Here is a 10484-nt window from a genome sequence, read left to right as displayed (position 1 = left end):
GGGGGGGGGCATTATCAAGGCCAATATTCCCATCAGCGTATGCCAATGGCACCATCATCCAGCACCACCCGCTGCTTTTGAGCGGCAGGCTAACCCCAAAGCCCTCCCAGAAACGTTCTGCAAGAACAAGACACGTTTCCTGAATGGGGGAAAATGCCAAAACGGCCATACTCACCACCAGATTTCCTCACAGAGAGGAATTTCCCCACTAATGCAAGCTATTTTATCCTGCTATGGAGACAGCTCTCTCCAGGTGAAACTCTTTCTGGATGCGGAGGAAACCCTGCTCTGCTTCTGCTATTGTCAGATGGTGGGCCCCATCCCTTGGGGGTTCCTGATCTCCCCCTGCTTTAACCATCTGGAACTGAACCCTTTCAGAGCTCGCTGTAGTAATAAAACTCCTCTTTCCATATTGCCTCATATATTACACTAGTTTCCCCCTTAATCTCACTGCAGTGCTGCTGATTTATCACCCCAGGCCTCCAGCTCCCCTCAGGCTCGACCACAGTGCCTGGTTTTGCTCCTTCTCTTCCCACCTTCAGGGAATCCACAAGAAAATTTAAACATTAAAAAAAACCCAACCTTTCACACCTGCATTAGCCACTCATTTTGATTGCTACTCACTGTCTGCATAGTTGTCTAATTCATAGTTAATCCTCAGTGTTTTGTGCTAAATCACCCACTCCAGTACCTGACTCGCACACAGCCCAAACTCTGCCTTGAACATACCTCAGGGTGGGGGGGACTCTCTCCTTTTGGCCTCTCTGCTCAGCTGTTACTCATTTATTAAAATACAAGCCAAATATACAATCATGCTGGAGGGAACATGTTTCCTTGTTAACCCTTTCTGGCTCTTACCCAGAATTTCTCAGGCTATGGGGATTTATATTTTACTACGCAGAGTTTCAGATTAATTGCTCACCATTCCCCACGCCTCTGATGGCAGGAAGGGGGACAAGGAGGGTTTTTCTCTCACCAGAGCCACTACCTCATCCCCCGTGAGACAACACAGGAATGCACATCCAGAGTTTCTGGTGGCCCATCCCAGGTAACGGGGAGCAGTGCCTTGCAAAAAAACAGCAAACCTTCCATCCAGAAGGAAAAATGAGACTTATGCTCAGCCCTGCCAGCACATACGGGGCCTCTCTAGCCCAGCCATGGGCTTGGTGGGGCACGGGAGTGGGAGAAGGTTTGGGTGAGGGTGGCAGTTATCGGAGGGGAGAGGAGCGTGCTCCATGCTGGGAGCAGCTTGGGCAGAGCTTTAACCCCTGGTCTGAAGGAGTACTTCCAGTTGTGCACACAAACCCTTCAAAGGTCCCGTTTTGTGCCTGCAGTGAAGCAGAAACACATTATTATGTCTCATGGCTTAGAAGAGGTGAGGGAATGAACGCCCGGCAGCGGACTCCCCAAGCCCTCACTAGCTGCGGCCTGTTTTACCTGCAGCAGAAGCTGAAGTGCAAAGACGTAGCAGAAATATGCGCTGAAGGGCCCATTAGGCTCCTGAGCACAAGGAGGAGTCTTATTCCGATAACTGCATCTATAGAGCTTGCTACGGGGTGGTATTTGGCACCACGTCATCACAGGGATGTGTTTGCAGCCCCCGCCAGCTTTCCCAGAGCTTGAAAGATGGCACCAGAAGCTAAACAAAAACCCAACGCGCATGTTTTTTCAGGTAACATACAGGCCATTTCCCATTTTCACTCGTATTTAGTGAGCATCAGATTCTAGGAACGAGCGTGTCAACAAAACCAGATCAACATGCTCACTGGGAAGGTTAAGTCAACACAAGGGCATGTTTATTCAATTTTAATGTAAGTACAGTCACAGAAGTATCTGCTGGGAAGGACTTCTGGGTGCCTCTGGTCCTGCCTCCCATACGAAGCAGGACTGTCGCCAACACTGGCTCAGACCAGCCATGGCTTTGTTTAGCCAAGTCTTAAAACCCCTCAAGGTCAGAGAGCCCCCGACCCCTCAGGGTAACCTGTTCCAGTGCTGCACCACCCTCCTGGGGAGAAGCTTCTCCCAGAGGCCACCCTGAACTTCCCAAGCCGCTGCTTATGGCCGTCATCCACAGCCGTAACACCTTCCACTCCTGAGACCTGCAGCAGCTCAGCCTCAGGTCTCCCTGCACAGCTCAGCTCGTACTTGCCTCTGGTGACGGTCCTTCCAGCAGCCAGGGCTCCACCAGCCCCCAGAGACTCACTTCACTTCGGGTTTCCCTGAGGTCAGTGGACTCAACACAGCTGCAGGCTGTGATGGCTTAAACACAGATAGCTACAGGCAAGAGAAAGGCACCAAGTGGATATTCCCTTCCAACCTGGAGGCTCCAGCATGTCTCTGATGCCCCCTGAGCCCCACACCCAAATGACCTCTAGCCTTAGAAGCTCTATCTTTTTTTTTATTTCTTTCTTTTTTTTTTCTTTCTCTCCTTTTTCCATCCTGGACTTTGAACCTCCCTACGATCTCTTCTTGTCCGCATGATTGCATCATTCATGGCAGGTAAGGTTAGCATGAATAGAAGGAAATACAAACAGCACTTCACACAGCATGCCGGCAGCTGGGAGAACCTGCAGCCAGCAGAGGTTACAGACCCCAGTCAGGTCTAATAAAGACCTGCATCACTGGAGGGGCAGGAACTACAATTGTGATTATTCATGTTGAAATAGAGGTCACTGCATCTCCTGCTTCAGAGGAAAATCTGAGCGCTGCAGGGCGTCTCAGAAGGAGGTTTCCTTTGTGCACAACACTGAGGACTGGGCCAGGGCAGCCCAGCAAGGCTCTGCTGCCGGCCACTCAAAGGAAGAAACACCATGTGGTTTTTTTCCTTGTTGTGGCTCAGCACGGACGCAGTATACACTTGGAGAGAGGAAGCGAGGACCTTCCGTTGCAGGATGGGGCTGTAGCCACGTGAGGAACTGGGATCTGGGGTCACTGCGGCCAGCACCAAGGAGCCACCATCCTGAACATGGAAGACCGAAATTCAGCTCCCCTCCTGCGTGCCTTAAAACGATACCGGCCACAATATCCCTAGCCCCCATCCCCTCCACACAGCTCCATCTTGGGGGCACTTGCTGTGCAGGCATCAGCAATCCAAACCTCTGCTCTTTTCTGTCCCCAGCAGACTTGCCATGTAAGACAAAGAGAAGAGGGGACTGTGCAGGGCGACCACCGCTCACCCGGCAGAGGTGGGCTGTTTACCTGAGGAAGTTCATTGCTCTGGTGGGGCCTGCAGCACTATCAGCAACGCTGGCTGGCTTGCAGGATCCTCTCCAAGGGGTGAGTGGTTTGCGAGAGGTGCCCCGTGCGAGGGAGAACATTGCAAAATTCAGGACATCTGTACAAATTCCAAACCGATGCAGCTGCTCAAATATAGTTATGAAAAATATTAGCAATTGAATTGGGAAGGCATTGCAAAACAGCTAAGGAGAAAGAAAATAAATTGGCATGCTGTGATTGATGTAAGCATGTAACAGCCTCCACATGTCACTGGGGCCAGCACGATCTGCACCAGCAAAGGCACTGCTTCTAGAGATGGAAAAAACACTTCCAAGGGGAGCGACTGCACAGCTGGGGCCAAGCCCTCGTTCCCTGTCACAGTGCCAGTGAACCCAGTGGGCTTCCCCTGCCACGCAAAGATGGGTTTTCAGGGACACAAGGCCTCTGGCCCCATTTTGGGCTTCTGTGCTTGTCAGAGCTTGGGACGGAAGCATGATCAGCTGGGATGAGTCAACTGGCCGTCAGGAATGCTCCCTAGCCCTGGTCAGAATTGGACCTCAGGGCCACCAAGAGTGCTTGCTTTCAACCAGCAGCGATGCTGAGCATCCCTCAACCTTGCCACAAGCAGCACAAGCTGCCGGTCCCTCCCAGCCGCTTTCCACCCAGGAGCAGCTCCTGCTTACAGCTGACCTGGCCCATCAGTGCTGAGCCCTGGAGAGGCACGGGGACAAACGAAGAGGGAGGTGATGGTCAGTGTTGCTCGCTGGACTCACCCATCATGGCCAAGGTTGCCAAACAGCCACCCTCTCCTTTCCTGGTGTTGCTTTGGCCGCCACCTGCCAGGCACCCTAAGGCAAATTTGGTGCAAAAAGGTGGGAAAAAGTTCCCATTCCAGATCAAACAGTGCGTGGCATTCAGCCCCAGACCAACGGGCCATACATCATGCGACCGTGCAAACATACAAAACGTGCCTGGCCTCTTGCTGTACTTCCATAAAGCACATCAGAAAGAATGAATGAAACAGAGAGAAGACAGTAGGAGCCGTATTAAGAGATTATCCCAGATGCATTTAACTGGTTCTACTTAACATGTGGCTACTCAGCAGCAGGTACAGAGGATACCAGGCCACTGCGTTCAGGCAATTGCTATAACAATCTTGTCCCTCTCCAGCCAACTACTGCTGGTTTAGATGAAGGAAAAGATTTATTGTGTTCTTTTTCCCCCTCCTTCATGTATTTTTTTTTGTTTTATCCCAGGAAATGTAATTTAAAAAGGCACTAGCAGAACACTACAGATGTGCAGCTGACGGAGAAGCAAGCAGCAATTTCAGTCCCAAGACACAGGAAAGCCAATGAGAGTCTTTCCCACAGGTTTCAGGGGGCTTCAGGTTAGACCTTCAGGGCAGGGAAGGAAAGAACACCACAGACCCTTGCGTTTTGTTCACGTCTTCAAGCAGCGAGGAGCCCGGGATGCTCGAGGTGAAGCCTTTGGGGGCCGCCCGGTCCCCGGGGAGCAGCACGCTGCACGGCAGACGGGGTGATCTGGCAGGCACATCCAGCACTGGATGTTCCCACCCAAGCGGGATGCCTGCAGATGGTTTTTCCAGGAGGGCTTGGAGGCGGCTCGGGGATTTTGCTGCTGAATCAGGCATTCTGCGGCGCAGGCAGAGACCTCGCCGCTGGCGCCGAGCCCTGCAGCTGCACAACGCCTGGCACGCGCCGCCGGGGCCGCGGAGCCAACAGGGACAAGCTTGGGGCGACGCGGGCTCGCCGCGGCCGCTCGCTGGCTTCCAGCTGATGGCATCGCTGGAGGCTCGCGTCCTCCTCGGCAGGAAAAGCTGAAAAATAGGCACCAGAGGACAAGCCACAGGAAACGCATCCCTATCTGGGAGAAAAAGGACTTGTTGTACAGCACATGCCGAAGGCATCGGAGCACGGAGGAGGGGAGTAGATTTGGCATTCGAGCGCAAACAGTATGTCCCTGCCGTACCACGTCACTGGCCGCCTTAGGCAAAAATATTTAGGTTATTGGTATAAGGGAACATGTCCCGACATACGTAATTGTCAGGCTTTTCTGGGAGCAAGTCAAATGCAGCGTGTCTCGGTCCTTTCTCCCAGACTGCTTCTACCTGCAGGGAAAGATGGCCTTGTCACTAAAGGCTTCATTTCCAGCTGCCACCAACCATTTATCTCTGCAAAGCAAGCAGCCAGGACCATTTTTCTTCTTGCTTTGCTGTAGCTTCTTCAGAGCAAGAACTTATTGAGCTTGAAGATAGCACGAACCTTAGCCAAGCTCCGTGCGTGCAACAGCAATGCAAATATGTACATTCTCCTTCGGTGTTTTGCTTTGATGCGACTTGCCTTACACAGATCTTAGGGCAAGCACAGCTACAACAGCCCCCCCAGGTTTTGATGTCTCCTGAAGACCCCAGAGCCTGTGCCTGCCAGCTCATGTTTTCAATGCCTACCTACAGGAGCGCTTTGGAAAGGGCAGGACCTGTGCAGCCTTGCGGGAGTGTTTTCATTTGCTGTGTTTATGGGGCATCTCCTCTCTTTCGGCAGCTAGCGGTGGTGAGCAGTTAAAGGCACTTCCGAGCGCAGCACCGTGCGAGCGTCTCACTCCAGCTGGCAGCGGCAGGAGAGACAAAAGTAAGAGCAGCATCTCTGGAAAGGGAAACAAGAGGGGCAAAGACGGGGGAACGGGAGATTGAAACATCAGATTGAAAAGGAATGATAAATCCCTGGTGAGGAATATGACTGGGGGGGTAGAGAAGGAACAGATTGCAGCTCAGTAATGAGGCAGACGGCATTTTCTTTGTGATCTGCAAATTCATTTGGGCTTTCTGACAGAAAAAGACCCCATGCTATCCAGAAATCTGCTTGATACATGACCTGCCTCCCTCTGCCTTCAGCGGCCATAGCTGCTGGAGCAGGCAGGTCTGGCAGAGCCCAGCGGTGCCGGCTGAGGTCAGCCCATCTGGGGGCCAAGCCCTTGCAGCACCCTGGGGAGAAGGCAGGCAGGACATCAGCAGGGCCGTACCTTCCCGGTGCCTGCTGAAGTGCAACGCTCCGAGTTGCACAGGCCTGGCAAAATGGGCAGGATGCTCCGTTTGGGCCACAAAGCCGGGGTGACAGCCAGGCTCGGCGTCACAGGCAGCGCCCCAGGCACGGGGGACTGCCTAGGACCATTAAAGGGTGGCTGGGGGCATCTGGCAAAACACCATCTTGCTGCAAGGGCCCTTGGAGTATTAAGACCGTAGCTCCTCCGCCAGGAAGGAAGGCTCCAGCTGCCCGGTTTCGGTCTGTAAGGGCTGCAGACAACGGCGCAGAGCATTTCAGGATATGACACCCTTGGAGCGGGGACGTAGCTACCAGCTGTCAGGACTAGCATTCTGGCAGTGCCAAGGCGTTCTTGCAAAACTCTTCCAGGGAAGGAGAGGGAGGAAAGACAGCAAGCCGCAGATCCTCACATCTAGCTCCCACCCCTCAGTTCCCTGTATTTCATTAGGCAAATAATAGCTCAGGGTCAATAGCATCAGCCTCTTTCCTAGAAATGAAATAACCACAGCCAACTATCAGGTTGCCGAGCCGGGGACCCGGGGATGCAGGCAGAGGTCCCTGCTCTGCAGTCAGCTGCTTTTGGTGTCTTTAGGACAGCATTACTTTTATGACACTAGGCAACATGTCATAGCACATCTCTCCTTTGCTGTGGTCTGGGGAACATAAGTGTATGAAAGTTGGGGCAAGAGCTCCCACCCACATTCTTGCCTTCCTCATTGAAGCCTTGGCAGAAGTACACCGGAATAAATGGGCAGAGGGAGCCCATTTGTTTTCTTTCCTATGGCATAAAGAGATTACAGTTCTCGGAGTTATCAGGCTGATACTTGCCTTTAGTATTAAAGTCTCCAAAACAAAAGAACAAAGAGAAATTCAGGATAATCAATAGCTCTGTGGGCACAGCACGCCTGACGGCACACACAGAGTTCAGCTCTATGAAGATACAAATCATTGCTAATGGTCGCTGGGACATGTCCTCTCTCCTACCATTTGCGGGGAGGAAGAGCACGGAGATGCAATGTGCCCCTTGCAATATTTCGTTACAACAAAATGCAAAGGCTTGGGTTTGCTTGGACCAAGCCACATATACACTTGCACCCCAGAAGCTGGGGTGCCAGAACCTGAGCCATCTTTCTGCTTCATGATAACATGCGTACTGCTAACCCTCATGCAGTCGGCAGCAATCCCAGACCCAGGACATCCATGAAGAAGACAAGTCGACAAGAGGAGCCTGGCTAAGGAGGAATTCATCGAGTGATGGGTCAACCCTGTGAGACCCACCCTTCCCATCAGCTGACCTGGGCTCTCCTCTACCTGTCCACAAACTCAGCTCACTGCCAGAAACATCACCAGAGTTTACTTCTACTCTGGAAACACAACAAATAGCATCGCGCCAGCACATGGACCAGATCACCTCCAGCAGGACAGCAGCCGCCTGCAGGCAGAAGTCTAAAGACAAGGTACTCCAGCTCCTGTTTTATATAATACATATTGTCTGGCATGGCACTACAATACACTGCTTTTTTAATGTACATCCATCCTCAAAATGTTCTCCCTGCTACTAGAAAGACAAAGTTTCTGTAAAGCAGTTAACTAACAAATATCCCTAGTTTTGTCCCTCTTACAGTCTAATTACCCAAACTTGCCAAAATTATCAGCATGACTTTTCCTACTTTACATAGAAAATCTCTGTAACCAGCTCCAGTCACCTTTCCCTGTCTTAATTATTTGCACCAGTAAGCACCTGTGCTCACTTACAGCTACACAGACCCAGGCCTGTAGATCAAAACCCAACACTTCACACCAGTGCCAAATCAGTTAGAGTGGTTAGCTGTCAGAAAGATGACCAATTGATACGGGACATCCTCAGCAGTAAACGACTTCAGATGAAGATGCTTCCTTACGAGATACGCTGTAGTCTCACATGATAGGGAGGGGGACAGCTACGGGGCTTACCTCGTGGTATTTTACAGCGTGCTACTCGAAACACCAGGCTAGGCAGTCTTCCTTCTGACACCAAAAAAGTCAAGCCCTTGCCACATGGAACCATTGTAGACGGGTTTTGTGTTACCACCGTGCTTGCAAAAGGCATGAATATACTTACATCCTTCTTGGTTGCATATCCATTTAGGTGTTATCACCAGTTTTTCAGGGACCAATCATATTTGGTTCTTGAATTTTCCTCTCCTATGAAAGTTTTCATCATGCTTTGGACTCAAACTCGCTGAATCTTTACAAGCCACCTCTGGCCTTTTATTTCAGGACATTTGCTTACAGAGGGTGATATGCTTGTGGCTGGTGCTGACATTGCACATATTGTTAAGAAAAGCCTGTCTGTAAGTCTGCAAGGTCAGGACATTTCTGAAGAGTAACAACAAAAAGGCAGACACCATTTAAAATGGATCGGCAATCATCAGTCCTAAGTTACTCTGCTTTATCAGTCTTGCATACAAAGGACTGAGTATCAGCCCTTGTACTTTGTCGAAGCAATGCTCCTGCCTTGTACAAAAAGGCACTTCAAAAGGCATCTCTGCCCAAATAACTTAAAAAATCCCAACAACCCTAAAATTGTGCTCCAGCCATAGAATTGCCATGCAAATCCTCACGAGCTGATTTTTCCAGGGAGGTTCCTTTCCTCTAACACTGCTGATAGAAAGTCAATATTTAACAGAACAGATGCCACAGAGATACACTTCTGTTTCTGGAAATAAACATGAAGGCCATATTGAACATGCCCACACATCCCCGACATGACACAAACTTACTGCATGGCCCTGAGGATAGCCGTGAGCTGGATCTCAGAAAGCTGGCTGGATTGATCTGCAGACTGGTGAGGAGACATGGGGGAGAATAACCTCATTAGTTGCAGTCCTGAAAAGCTCTATTCATTTCAGGTTCTACATAAACATCCTTCCAAAAAACACTGCAAACTCCAAGAGACAAGTGCAACATCAACTTTCTCAAATTGCTTTCTGTTAGGAAAATAAGTTGCAGAGCAGAGGTTTTTTCCCCCATTAAAGTAGCAATAAAGTACCTTCAATGGTAACAATTCCTCAGCCCAACCGAACAGCACGTGGCTTTCTGGAGCAGTTGAGGCATGAACTGTGTGGATTTCATTGGGATCCATCTTTTTTTTTTTTTTTCCCCTCTTCTTTTCACTTTCCTCTAATCTCTTCATTTTAGTGGCAGACAGATTGCAAGATGGATCCCAATAAAGAGACATTGGAAGTTTTTCTTTGCTGTGACACTGAAATAAAGCCTTTAATCAATAAGCACAGACTCACACAAGAGATAACATTGGATTCTCACCCTTAATGAGTGCCTAAAAATTGATGAACTGGCTGAAACCCTTCTGAATATTTTACTGCATGCACAAATACTTATGGAGACAAGTGCACTCTTAGGCTATGGGAACTCTGGCAGTGAGGCAACTTACATCAAAGCAGGGAAGCTGCAGGCAACATCTAAGCAACAAGAAAAAGGAAAAAGGTTACAAGACTTTATACAGGGAAACCCAGCAGCAAGGTGCACTTGCTATACCTTATCCCTGTGATTCCTCATGGGCATCTTCAACCACTTAAAGTAACAGCCAGAACTACAATGTTGTTTTTCTGAAAGACAGGACTACTAAAAATTTCCAAGCCTACTGAAGTAGCACAAAACCCCCACAAATCCAAGCCACAAAACCTGTCACGAGTTGGTATTTCCACTTCCCTCCTCTCTTCTCCAGCCTTCTCCCCAAAAAGTTATTGAGTCAGTCAAAAAACATTTTGGTTTTGTTTTAAGGCATTGGCTCGTTTGCTATTTAAGTCCAAGTTACTTTGAAATAAAACCAGAATTGTTTGCATTTTTTTCTCCTGAAGAAAAGCAGTATCAAAACCTAATCTCCTTTCACACACAACATAGGTGCAAGGAACGTGCCGTTTCCCCACAGAAGAGCGCTGTGGGAAAGACATCCCATACACATCTCCTGGGTTCATGGGAACTGGAGGTAAACTCAAGAAGCAGCTGAGAGATGCAATAAAAAGATTGGCTTTATTCTATTGTAGCAATATCCCTTTGACTGTGACCCTACCGTTTTAGTCATGGTTTCTCTGGGGTGCATCATGACTAACATCTCCTACTGTACATCCCTGACAGCAAAGGAAGTGCTGGCCTCCAAAGCGGTAACCGTGGTGAGTGCAGCCCTTTGTTTTTACCGGATATTTTCAG

Source organism: Haliaeetus leucocephalus, unplaced genomic scaffold, assembly GCF_000737465.1.
Source record: "Haliaeetus leucocephalus isolate CR32 unplaced genomic scaffold, Haliaeetus_leucocephalus-4.0 Scaffold206, whole genome shotgun sequence".
NCBI lineage: Eukaryota > Metazoa > Chordata > Aves > Accipitriformes > Accipitridae > Haliaeetus > Haliaeetus leucocephalus.
This window is presented reverse-complemented; position numbering follows the sequence as displayed.